The sequence below is a fragment of the Phyllobates terribilis genome, unplaced genomic scaffold, assembly GCF_046119375.1.
Source record: "Phyllobates terribilis strain yellow unplaced genomic scaffold, ASM4611937v1 Scaffold_8__6_contigs__length_399053987, whole genome shotgun sequence".
NCBI lineage: Eukaryota > Metazoa > Chordata > Amphibia > Anura > Dendrobatidae > Phyllobates > Phyllobates terribilis.
The window spans coordinates 17,902,779-17,916,590 of NW_027362768.1; positions in this window are offsets into that span (position 1 = coordinate 17,902,779).

Here is a 13,812-nt window from a genome sequence, read left to right on the forward strand (position 1 = left end):
GTTTGTCATAGTATTATTGAATTAAGAAAGGCTGCCCAACCTGTTTATCTAAAACCGTTTTGCTTCAACTATTCTCAAAATGCAATTGTCACAGTATGCTTACTACTGGCTTATATCAGAATCCCATTTCTTAAAAGTAGAATTTAATTTGACCTTAGCAAAACTCTAACATCGGCTGTAACTTAAAGGAAAGTATTGTTTCATATCCTATTACAGAATGTTAAAGAAGAAGTTTCAACTAAATTTTTATTCTGTAATTATCTATTAATGGTGTGTAAGTGCATTAAAATACTTACTGAATATAGTCTTCACCAGTTTCCACCACTGCTGTGGTCCCACGTGAACATTCTACATTTTTGTGGACTCGCACAACTTCTACTGTGTGAAGCGGCAGCTACTTTCACAGTGTAAGTCTATAAGACTCAGATCAAGGCTCCATAGCATTACATTACAACTTTGACTCCATGCATAAACCTCTGTGTTAACCGGCTCCTTTGATTTCAGGTCATGTGGGTCTCAAGAGGATTGAGAAACTGGCTGAAATTGGTAAGTATTTTTATGCACTTACACACAACTAGATAGATAATTGTGACAGATTAAGGAATCAATATTTTGATGAGACTTCTCCTTTAATAAAAAAGAAGAAGTAGTGAATAGCCCTATAATGACTATGAGGTATGTCCCATGTCGGATTATTATCTTTTACCCGTGCCTGTCATGACAGTTGTCCACACTTTGCTGTGCACTACAACACTGTTGTTTGGCATTATACAGTATAAGCAATCAGACAATTGCAGGTTCAAGTCCCATAAGGGCCCAAAAATACAGTAATAAATGAAAAAAAAAAGTAAAAATATGAAAGAGAAAAAAATATAAAAGTTGTAATCATTTCCCCTTTTCCCTCATTAAAAAAAAGCAACTAAAAACATTTAAAAAATGCACATATGCAGTATAGTATCATTGCGTTCATAAAAGTCCAATCTATCAAAATCTAAAACAAATTAATCTGATTAGTAAACATAGTAAAGAGAAAAAAAATCAAATTGCCATATTGTCATTTTGCAGAATAATGGATGGCAAATAAAAAACCCAAAAGACAATGGCACTATTGCATTTTTTTTTCAATTTTGCAGTAAAAAAACAAGCTATCATAAGGCCATGTTCACACATCATGTTTTTTTCAGCGTTTTTTTTCTGCAACAAAACTGCAGTAAAACCTGATCTCTTGCCAGGAGGTTCTTCGGGATTTTTCTTGCTTTCTTTGCTTACTTTTTGGTGCATTTTTGTGCGTTTTTTCAGCATTTTTTTCACTGGCTCTTTGTCTCTTTTATGCACGTACATAAAGTTCAGTGAAAAAAAATTCTCATTCTGGTTTTGGCACAAAAAGCGCTGAAAAACCTGACACCTGTGTTTTTGGTGCATTTTTAAGCGTTTTTTACCACACATTACTTCCAATCGGTGAAAAAACGCTGAAAGAAGTGGCATGCTCTATTTTGCTAAAAACCATGCAAAGCACAAAATCCTTAAAAAAAAAAAAACATGATGTGTGCATGAGATTTTTTGAATCTCATAGACTTTGATGGTACTGTGAAACGCAGCTGAAAATTTGCATAAAAAAACACATAAAAAACGCTGAAAAACCATGATGTGTGAACATAGCCTATGGTTATATTAACAGAAAAAGAAATTAAAGTTATTGGTCTTGGAAAAAGGGGAGGAAAAAAAGCACAAAAATAGAAAATCACCATCTTGGTAAGGAGTTAAGGGTACTATTTAATGGTAACTATGTGATAACATTTAAAATATTGAAGTAATATATTGAACATTTTAATATAATAATTTGTGCTATAAAAACAATGGGGCACTGAGATACTACCATTTTGACATTAACCGTGGGGCATTTTAACCCGTACACAACATTTGACATACAGTACAGACAAAAAGTTTGGACACACCTTCTCATTTAAAGATTTTCTGTATTTTCATGACTATGAACATTGTACATTCACACTGAAGGCATCAAAACTATGAATTAACACATGTGGAATTATATACTTAACAAAAAAGTGTGAAACAGCTGAAAATATGTCTTATATTCTACGTTCTTCAAAGTAGCCACCTTTTGCTTTGATGACTGCTTTGCACACTCTTGGCATTCTTTTGATGAGCTTCAAGAGGTAGTCACCGGAAATGGTCTTCCAACAATCTTGAAGGAGTTCCCAGAGATGCATAGCACTTGTTGGCCCTTTTGCCTTCACTCTGCGGTCCAGCTCACCCCAAACCATCTCGATTGGGTTCAGGTCTGGTGACTGTGGAGGCCAGGTCATCTGGCGTAGCACCCCATCACTCTCTTTCTTGGTCAAACTGCCCTTACACAGCCTGGAGGTGTGTTTGGGGTCATTGTCCTGTTGAAAAATAAATGATGGTCCAACTAACTGCAAACCGGATGGAATAGCATGCCGCTGCAAGATGCTGTGGTAGCCATGCTGGTTCAGTATGCCTTCAATTTTGAATAAATCCCCAACAGTGTCACCAGCAAAACACCCCCACACCATCACACCTCCTCCTCCATGCTTCACGGTGGGAACCAGGCATGTAGAGTCCATCCGTTCACCTTTTCTGCGTCGCACAAAGACACGGTGGTTGGAACCAAAGATCTCAAATTTGGACTCATCAGACCAAAGCACAGATTTCCACTGGTCTAATGTCCATTCCTTGTGTTCTTTAGCCCAAACAAGTCTCTTCTGCTTGTTGCCTGTCCTTAGCACTGGTTTCCTAGCACCTATTTTACCATGAAGGCCTGCTGCACAAAGTCTCCTCTTAACAGTTGTTGTAGAGATGTGTCTGCTGCTAGAACTCTGTGTGGCATTGACCTGGTCTCTAATCTGAGCTGCTATTAACCTGCAATTTCTGAGGCTGGTGACTCGGATAAACTTATCCTCAGAAACAGAGGTGACTCTTGGTCTTCCTTTCTGGGGTGGTCCTCACAGGGGCGGACCTACTGCCCGTGCAGCCGGTTCATTGAACGGGGGCCCCCGAGGGAGAGGGGGCCCCTCCAGCCTCCAGCAGGGCAGCCATCAGGGCATGTGACGCGCCCCCTGGGCATGTCCTGGTGCAGGGGATACCCGGAGCCGGATCACTGGGGGCTGTAGTCTCAGTGTGGCGTTGACCCGGTCCGTGCCCAGGGCGGTCAAACCAGTGGCAGTCTTAGGTAATAACAATGTCCGACTACGCCACCCGTGGATTGCGGTCAGTGGGGACCGCCGCTGCGCTGCAGACCGCTGAGGCTGATGTTGTTTGCACAGCTGAGTATGGGATAACTCCCCACGGGAGAAGTATTGCCTCAGGGCAGCTAGTGTGGATGATGGGAGTGATGGTGTGAGCGTCCCAGTACTGATGGTGCTGGTGCGGCGATGAAACACAGAGACGTGTGGTGCAGTTCAGGGTCTTTACTGATGGTATTACGCAGACCCTCCCGGGAGTACTGGTTAGCAGTAGGGGCCTGGTCAGTCTGTAAGCAAGTAGGATCTCCCCTGGCCAGGTGGAGTTGTAGGCCTCCCTGACTATCTGCACTCTTTCCTGGTTACCTTGCTCTATGCGGGTAGAAGTAGCCCACGTCCCTGAGTATACCGTGTGGTGCTCACCCGTATGGCCGTGACTTGGGGCCTTCCGTTAGCCTCCGCTTCACGATGGCGGTGCTGGTCCCTTGCTTGTGACCGTGCCTCCGGGCTTCTAAGGCCAGAGGACATGGAATCCCCTGCCGGTTGAATTCTGCTGCTGGACCTGGATGTCCCCACAGCCTTGGACTCCGTTTCCGAGTTTAGTGTCTTCAGCCAAGGCGAGCTTTCTAGCTTCCAGCCACTGGCACTCGCTCCTGCTCCTACAGAGCTCCTAGTTCTTGCTTTCCCTCTGTCTGCTGTCCTCAAGACCTGACTGCGTCTCTGTCTGGGACTTCACTCTGACTCTCAGACTCTGTCTGACCTAATCCCACCCTAGACCCAGTTTATAAGGGCAGATTCCTCCCCTCCCAGGTCTGGGTGGGCCGTGTTGCATGCTTAGGGCTCCTGACCAGAGAAACCTCCCACTTGCTCTCAGACATAATATTTCTATTACTGTGGCAACCAGACCCCTGGGGTGCCACATTCCCCCCTAGTAAATTTTAGTACTTCGGGACTAAACACATTTTTAAAGAAACATAAATGCAGGGTATAAGCAATAATACAATAACATATTTACAAGAAGCTTTAGTTCTTTAAAGGTCACGGCATGTCCGCAACCGGGTGTTCATATCACCCAAGGTGAAGGTTGTGAAACAAGAGGGCGTCCATGTCACCCAAGGTGAAGCTTTAAGCGAAGTAGGGGACCTGTCCAAAGCAAACCCCTTGCGTTGGCCCTGGGCGTGGCTGCAAGGCTGAAGCTAGCTACTTTGGACCTCAAGGAGGCCACGCCAGACAGGTTTTCTCTTCTGCGGCCGTCTTCGCAAGAGGCACAATGTGCAACTATCTACAAGAATTGTTCCGGTTATCCAGTGTCCATAACCTGTTAGTCCATAGAAATCTGCAGGGTAACTGAGAAACATAATTAATAACAGGCAACAAACATAAACCATAAACAGTTAAACAGATAAATTCACAGTGCATTAATTTAGATCTTCCAGCGAGCGGGCATCTGACCTCTAGTGACTCTAGTGGACCTACGGAGCTCACTAACTGGTCCTGCACTACAGGGTGTAGGAGGTGTTACGGGTAAGCTGGGCAGCTGTCTGCGCACTCTTTTGCTCACTAGGGGCACGGCAGGCTCACTACTAGCAGAGGGTTGATTCTCCTGTGCTGCTGGTGTGGACTCTTCTGCCTCCTGGGCCGGCTGCTCTTCCAGCTCTACCTGGTCTTCTGTAGGCACTTGAGGGGCTGGCTGGAGAAAGGTGAGGACGGGCACCATGATAGCGTTGTTTACTTGTGTCCAGGACCGGGGAAAGTCTCTGAGTACGGTGCTGATCATTTCCTCCTTTTCCTCTACGGGTTGAGGGTCTTCCTGATCTTCATCCGTGCTTTGCAACTTCTCGGGGCACTTTTTCAGGTGGTCTCTGGAGACAGTGGCTGTGGTCTCTCCTCCATCCTTGCTGATGACGTACACCTTTGGATTATTGTGGCTTGAGGGCAGTACGGTGTACGGGTACTTTTCCCACTGGTCGTCCAACTTATGGAGCCACCTTTTTCTTTTCAAGACCTGCTCTCCAGGTACCAGGGGAACAGCGGGAGCATGTTGGTTATAAGTCCTCTCCTGCCTTTCTTTTGATTGACAGAGACTTCGCTCGACGCTCTCCTGTACTTTCCGGTACTGCTGCTGCCGTTCTCTATCCCAGTCTGCTTCTGGCGAGGTGTCCTCGGGTATCAGGACTCCCATATCCAGGTCAACAGGCAGCTTACCAGGTCTTGCTCGCATTAGGTAAGCCGGGGTACAGTTGGTGGAACCTACCGGGATGTGGTTATACAGGTCCACCAGATCGGGCAGTTTCTCAGGCCACAGACTGCGTTCTTCCAGGGGCAATGTTTTTAGCAGATCTATCACCACCTGGTTCATCTTCTCGCAGAGTCCATTGGTTTGGGGGTGATAGGGCATTGTTCTTATCTTCTTGCAGCCATACAGGTTGCAGAACTCCTGGAAGACTTCTGCTTCGAAGGCTGGTCCTTGGTCCGTCAGCACTTGGTCGCGGTACCCGTGTGGGTGGCAGGAGTGCAGCTGGAAGGCTCTAGCTGCTGTTTGTGCTGTTAAGTCTTTGACGGGGACCACCACTAGGAATCGGGAGTAGTGATCCACGATGGTTAGGGCGTAGACATACCCGCTTCTGCTTGGAGCCAGTTTAACATGGTCCAGAGCGACCAGTTCCAGTGGCTGCCTGGTGATGATGGACTGCAGGGAAGTCCTCTGGCAGGCACGGTCCCTTCTTCTTAGATTGCACGGGCCACAGTCTCTACACCACCTCTCAATGGCTCCTCTCATGCCTATCCAGTAGAACCGTTCACGCAGCAGGAACTCCAGCTTCTTCCATCCAAAGTGCCCTGCCCCATTGTGGTAGGCCTCCAGCACCATAGCTGCGTCCCGTCTCGGTACCACAACCTGCCAGATCAGTTCATGTGTCCGGGAATTGACCATTCTGCGGCATAACTTCTCCTTGTAGAGAAACAGTCTGCTCTTTTCCGTCCACAGTTGCTTGGTCTCTTCCGGAGCGTCTGGGTCAAGGCGGGCGTCAGCCTGGGTCAGCATCTCCTTCACCAGACGGACTGCGGGGTCACTGTCTTGCGTCTCCGCCCAGTTGTAGTGGGGTAAGGGGTTGAACGTAGCGGATCGCTGGCCCCTCACACAGTGGGCATACTGGGTAATCCCATGACGGTGAAACGCAGGGAGTTCGATCTCTTCCAATTCTTATGGATCCTCCCCTTCGTCCGGTAGGTTTGGCATCCTGGACAGGGCGTCCGCATTGGTATTGGAGCGTCCTGCCCGGTATTTGATTGTGAACTCAAAATGGGACAGGCGGGCCATCCATCGCTGCTCCAGGGCACCCAGTCTTGCAGTGTCCAGGTGTGTCAACGGGTTGCTGTCCGTGTACACGGTGAACCTGGAAGAGACAAGGTAATGCTTAAAACGTTCGGTTACCGCCCACACCACTGCCAGGAATTCTAGCTTGAACGAGCTGTAATTCTCAGGGTTTCTTTCCGTGTGTCGCAGTTTTCGGCTGGCGTAAGCAATTACCCGTTCTCTAACCTGCTGGATCTGGGACAGTACGCCCCTAGCCCGATGTTGCTTGCATCCGTGTGGAGGATAAAGGGCTGGCAAAAAATCGGTACGCCAGGATTTCATCCACCCGTGAGGGCCATCTTCAGCTGGCGGAAGGACTCCTCTTCCAGCTTTTCCCATTTGAAGGGTGGCTTCTGGTTATTGGCCTTCCTGGACTGGCCTATCAGGAGGTCCTGCATAGGAGCTGCCTTCTTGGTAAAACCGGGAATGAATCTTCGGTAGAAGCCTACCAACCCGAGGAACTGCCGCACTTCCTTTATGCTGGATGGTCTTGGCCAGTCCTTAATCACGGTGATCTTGTCAGGGTCGGGGGCTACTCCGTCAGCACTCACCACGTGTCCCAGGTACTGTACCTTTGGCTTCAGTAGATGACACTTTGAGGGTTTTACCTTTAGGCCATAGTTTGCCAGGGCTTCAAACACTTCTGCCAGGTGTTCCAGATGAGAGATGAGCGTTGTTCGACTCCAACTGTTCGCCAATCTCAAATTCGAGCTGTTTTGGACGGTGTTCGAGCCGTTCGGCGAACACGAACGATTTGAGAAAAATTCGGCTGTTCGAGGTTATGTTCGATAACTGTTCGTGCACCAAAATCATAACTGGATTTTTTCTCAGTAATGATGAAAATTAATGTTAATACGCAGTTTGAGTGTACAGCGGGGTGGGGGGAGGGGCAGGGGATGGATCTCTGCAGGAATAATGAAGATCTCCATTTTTTTTTCTCTTACAGTGGGGAGGTGCAATCTGTCAGCCTATCAGCAGCGCACACACGGAGCGAAGTGCTTTTTTTCACACAAGCAAGGGCATGTGTCATTGGCAGTGTATGTCACATGTCCTTGCCCTATAAGACCAAGCCATTTTCCCCGTCGCCACCATTTTCTCACTGCTGCAGCTGCGTGTTAGACGGCACCGCTGTTGCTGTGTACGCTATACCTTGTTAATTTCAAGCCAATTTTCGCACAAATCTACAGATAGCTTGGGAGTAGGGAATAGTTGTGATTGCAGTCCTTTTAAGGACTAGGTTACAGCATTTCCTACGACTTTTATCAGGCAGGTCTGTGCTCTTAAATAGATAGATTGTGGGAGTAAAGACTAATTGTAATTGCAGTCCTTTTCAGGACTAGGTTACATCAGTTCCTATCAGTTTTTGCCAGGCAGGTCTGTTACAGTGCTGTGCAAGTTTTTTTCACAGCATTTGGCTGAATCTAGCAAAGCTAATCCTTTTTGGCCTATTGCAGAGTGTGTGAGTCAGTGGAGTAGCCTATCTGTGTTGCAAGATATACCACCTGTGTATAGAATACCAATTTTTTTACTGCACCTAGTGAAGTAAAATCTTTTGGGCATAGCATCATTCTATTAGTCCATCTAAATATTTGACCTTCTAGCAGTGTGTGGGATTTTCTCTATTAGTCCATCTATACAGACCTCCATCAGGTTGCAAATTAAAAATAATTTATATCTGCATCTAGCTCTGAAAAAATATTTGGCCTTCTAGCAGTGTGTGGGACTTTCTCTATTAGTCCATCTATACTGACCTCCATCAGGTTGCAAATTAAAAATATTTTTTTGTCTGCATCTAGCTCTGAAAAAATATTTGGCCTTCTAGCAGTGTGTGGGACTTTCTCTACTAGTCCATCTATACTGACCTCCATCAGGTTGCCAACTGAATATATTTTTTTTCTGCATCTTCCTCTGAAAAAATATTGGGCTTCTAGCTGTGTGTGGGACTTGTTCTATTAATCCATCTATACAGACATCCATCAGGTTGCAAACTGAATATAATTTTTTTCTGCATCTACCTCTGAAAAAATATTTGGACTTCTAGCTGTGTGTGGGACTTGTTCTATTAGTCCATCTATACTGACCTCCATCAGGTTGCAAACTGAATATAATTTTTTGTCTGCATCTAGCTCTGAAAAAATATTTGGCCTTCTAGCAGTGTGTGGGACTTTCTCTATTAGTCAGTCTATACTGACCTCCATCAGGTTGCAAATTAAAAATAATTTATATCTGCATCTAGCTCTGAAAAAATATTTGGCCTTCTAGCAGTGTGTGGGACTTTCTCTATTAGTCCATCTATACTGACCTCCATCAGGTTGCAAATTAAAAATAATTTTTTGTCTGCATCTAGCTCTGAAAAAATATTTGGCCTTCTAGCAGTGTGTGGGACTTTCTCTATTAGTCCATCTATACTGACCTCCATCAGGTTGCCAACTGAATATATATTTTTTCTGCATCTACCTCTGAAAAAATATTGGGCCTCTAGCTGTGTGTGGGACTTGTTCTATTAATCCATCTATACAGACCTCCATCAGGTTGCAAACTGAATATAATTTTTTTCTGCATCTACCTCTGAAAAAATATTTGGACTTCTAGCTGTGTGTGGGACTTGTTGTATTAGTCCATCTATACTGACCTCCATCAGGTTGCAAACTGAATATAATTTTTTTCTGCATCTAGCTCTGAAAAAATATTTGGCCTTCTAGCAGTGTGTGGGACTTTCTCTATTAGTCCATCTATACTGACCTCCATCAGGTTGCAAATTAAAAATAATTTATATCTGCATCTAGCTCTGAAAAAATATTTGGCCTTCTAGCAGTGTGTGGGACTTTCTCTATTAGTCCATCTATACTGACCTCCATCAGGTTGCAAATTAAAAATAATTTTTTATCTGCATCTAGCTCTGAAAAAATATTTGGCCTTCTAGCAGTGTGTGGGACTTTCTCTATTAGTCCATCTATACTGACCTCCATCAGGTTGCAAACTGAATATATTTTTTTTCTGCATCTACCTCTGAAAAAATATTGGGCTTCTAGCTGTGTGTGGGACTTGTTCTATTAATCCAGCTATACAGACCTCCATCAGGTTGCAAACTGAATATAATTTTTTTCTGCATCTACCTCTGAAAAAATATTTGGGCTTCTAGCTGTGTGTGGGACTTGTTCTATTAATCCATTTATACTGACCTCCATCAGGTTGCAAATTGAATATAATTTTTTTCTGCATCTAACCCAGCCAATAGTTTTGGCCTAATACCACAGTTTGGCCACTCAGCTGCTCGGTTCCCATCCATTGTTTTTTTGTGCAAACAACTCCAGAGTTGTGAATTAGTTAACCACCAAAATTAGTGGAAAAAGGCCTGCTGCTGGTGGAAAGGGGAATAGGCGTGTTGGGAAGGGGAAAAAAGGTTGTGTCCGTGGGGTAGGTGTTAAAGCAACAGTAACATCTGCAGAAGAAAGACCATCTTCCAGCCAAACTAAAATGTCTACTTCTTTTAGCGGACAATGTGATAAGATCCCTTTCTTACGGCCACGCCAATCGCTACAAATTCCAGATGAGGCACAAAAGCAGCAGGTGCTTCAACGGATATCAAGTGCTCCTTTAAGTGGGCTCTCCTCCACATCAACTTCAACATCACAAATACTCCAGTCCTCAAAGGTGTCACCCCAATCGCACTTGCTTCCTCACAGCTCCCAAATCTCCAGCTGCCCGTCTGAGTATGAGGTAGAACAGATGGTTGAGTCTGCAGAGCTGTTTACTCATACTATAGCCTGGGAATCAGAGGTCGACTCCAGCGCTTCTGTGAATCCAGACGAGGAAATGATCTGCACTGATGCCCAGAATCTTTATGAGTCGGATCCAGGACCAGACGCAGAAGGTTCTCACCATAATGTAGACCCTCATTCCCAAACTGTAACTCCTGTTGGTGGAGACAATGAGGAAGACGATGATGAGACTCAAATACTTGATTGGAGCGACAACTTTAGTTTTTTGTCAGGGCAGGAACAGGTTGGCTCTGAGGACGACGGGTGTGATAACGCATCGGGTGATGATGATGAGGTTGGAGATCCCACTTACTGTCAACCCACAGTCAGCCAAGAGATGAGGTCAGCAGAGGAGGTGGAGGAAGATGCTAGTGACGACGAGGTCAGGTTGCGCCTTCCTGGACAGAGACGTAGTACTGGAAGCACGTCAACAACTGCATCCTCAAACACAACTCTGCCTCTGACCACAAGTTGTGGTGGCTCTTCAGGTCGCATGGGTGCTAAGCCTTGCATAGCCTGGGCATTTTTTCAGATCGATAAAGATGACCCAACTCGTGTTATCTGTAACATTTGTCAGCAAAAGCTAAGTAGAGGCCAAAAAATACATAGTTTGAGTACTTCATGCATGAACCGGCACATGGACATGAAGCATAAGTTGCAGTGGGAAGCTCAGTGTGCTACAATGCGGCCTAGCCGGCCGGGCCAACCGCCGTCTGCCATATCTTGTGCATCCGCGGCCTCTTCATCCTCTGTGACTGGGGGGACAGCAGTCACATCTGTTTTGGGGCGCAGACCTGCCACCTCTTTACCCGCAACAGCCAGCGTGATTGGTAGGTCATCATTTTCTTTGGAGGTGGTAAAACCAGCTGGTGTTGAGCGCTGTCCGACATCGATAGCACCACCTTTGGATCAAGGCAACCTAACATGTCCGCCTGCATCTTCCTCACAGACCGGCAGTTTGCCGGGGACACCCTTATCAACCCCGTCTAAGCACAATAGCCAGCCCTCGGTCCCTCAGATGTGGACAAGTAAAAGACCATTTCCTCCTAGCCATGAGAAAGCTAAGAGGTTGAATTTCACCATCTGCAAGCTCTTGGCTACAGAAATGCTGCCTTTCTGCCTGGTGGACACAGAGGATTTTTGAGACCTTATGTCCGTCGCAGTGCCCCAGTACCAGATGCCCAGTCGGCACTACTTCTCAAAGAAAGGTGTGCCTGCGCTCCACCAGCATGTCGCACACAACATCACCGCTTCTTTGAGAAACTCTGTGTGTGACAGGGTGCATTTCACCACAGACACTTGGATGAGTAGGCATGGACAGGGGCGTTACATGTCGCTGACTGGGCACTGGGTAACTATGGTGACAGCAGGACAAGGGGCTGCTGTCCAAGTCTTGCCGTCCCCACGAGTTGTGCGTCAATCCTCTTTATGTCAAAGTTCCTAGACTGCTTCTGCCTCCTCAACCTCCTCTCGGTCTTCCACCTGCACCCAAAGCCTGTCTGGTCATGCCACAAGCTTTCTAACTGCGCAGAAGGGATCCTGCACACCTCCTTTCTATGCTGGCAGTAGGGCTCAACGTCATCAGGCGGTTTTTACTTTGAAATGTCTGGGAAATGTGAGTCACACAGCTGAGGAGTTGTGGTCAGCTCTGGAGAACCAATTTCATGAATGGTTGTCTCCACTGGACCTGAAACCAGGGAAGGCCGTGTGCGACAATGGTGCAAACCTGGGTGCGGCCCTTCGCCGGGGCAATGTCACACACGTGCCTTGTATGGCTCACGTGTTGAACCTGGTTGTCCAGCAATTTTTAGCCCACTATCCCAGACTAGATGGCCTTCTGCAGAGGGCACGGTCGCTGTGTGCTCACTTCCGCCGTTCGCATCCCGCAGCTCAGCGACTTACATCTCTACAGAAGTCGTTGGGTCTGCCACTTCACCGGCTAAAATGCGATGTGCCTACCCGGTGGAATTCAACTCTGCACATGTTGCAGCGACTGTGGCAGCACCGACAAGCCCTGGTGCAATACGTTCTGACGTATAGCCTGGGCCAACGAGATCCAGAGGTGGGGCAAATCACGCTGGAGGAGTGGTCTCAGATCAGGGACCTATGCACCCTTCTGCACAGTTTTGAAATGGCGACGAAGATGTTTAGTGCTGACGATGCCATTATCAGCATGACTATTCCGGTGATTTACATGCTGGAGCACATGTTAAACAGAATTCGGAGTCAGGTGGTGGCACAAGAGGAGGTGGAGGAAGTAGAGGAGTAGGAGTTGTATGCGGAAGGGCTAACATCTGCATGGTCCAGACGGTCGGCAGTAACAAGGCGGCAGGCATGTGAGGGTGGGGGAGATGGTTTTACCAGGGCGCATGGTAGCAGCCAAACTAGTGAGGAAGGTGCAGGAGCCCAGGAAGAAGTGGAGGACGAACTGATGGAAGACTCATCAGATGAGGGAGACCTTGATCACATTTCTGTTGTGCGAGGTTGGGGGGAGAGGACAGAGGAAGGAAGCATGATTGTTACCTCGCCACCAACACAACAGGGACTTGGTGCTCCTGGATGCGCAACACACATGAGTGCCTTCTTGCTGCACTACCTGCAACATGACCCTCGAATTGTGAGAATTAGAAATAATCCTGACTACTGGGTTGCCACACTGTTAGATCCCCGGTACAAAAATAAATTTACAGAAATTATTCCTGCCATAGAAAGGGATGCACGCATGCAGGAGTATCAGCAGAGACTGTTGCAGAATCTTACATGTGCTTTTCCACAAAACACCAGTGGTGCACTTAGTGAATCTCACAGTTCCAACTTACCAACCGTGGGACCGTCAAGTGTTCAGCACTCAAACCGTAACAGAACCACAGTATCTGCTGGTAACATCAATTTTGCGGAATCATTTCACCACTTTTTTAGCCCATCCTTTGCAAGGCCACAGGAGACAAGAAGTCTGACACATAGACAACGCCTAGAGACGATGGTACAGGAGTATCTCCAAGTAAACATTGAAGCCATGACTGTGTCACTGGACCCTTGCTCTTTTTGGGCTTCCAATCTGGATAAATGGCCGGAGCTAGCCACTTACGCCTTGGAGATCTTGTCATGCCCCGCAGCCAGCGTTCTGTCTGAACGTGTGTTCAGCGCTGCTGGTGGTGTGCTGACAGATAAGCGCACGCGGCTCTCCACTGATAATGTAGACAGACTCACGTTCATAAAGATGAACAAATCATGGATCCGAAATGACTTTTCTACACCTGTGTCATCCTGGGGGGAGTAAAAGCTTGATGATTGGTTAAAATCACCCTACCAACCGTTTTAAGCTTTCAAATTACTAATCATGTTTATCTGTATCTTGGCTGGAAAATAATTTGGGCTTTGTAGCAGTGTGCAGCACTGATTCTATTAGTCCATCTATAATAAGCTCCACCAGATTTAAAATTACTAATCATGTTTATCTGTATCTTGACTGGAA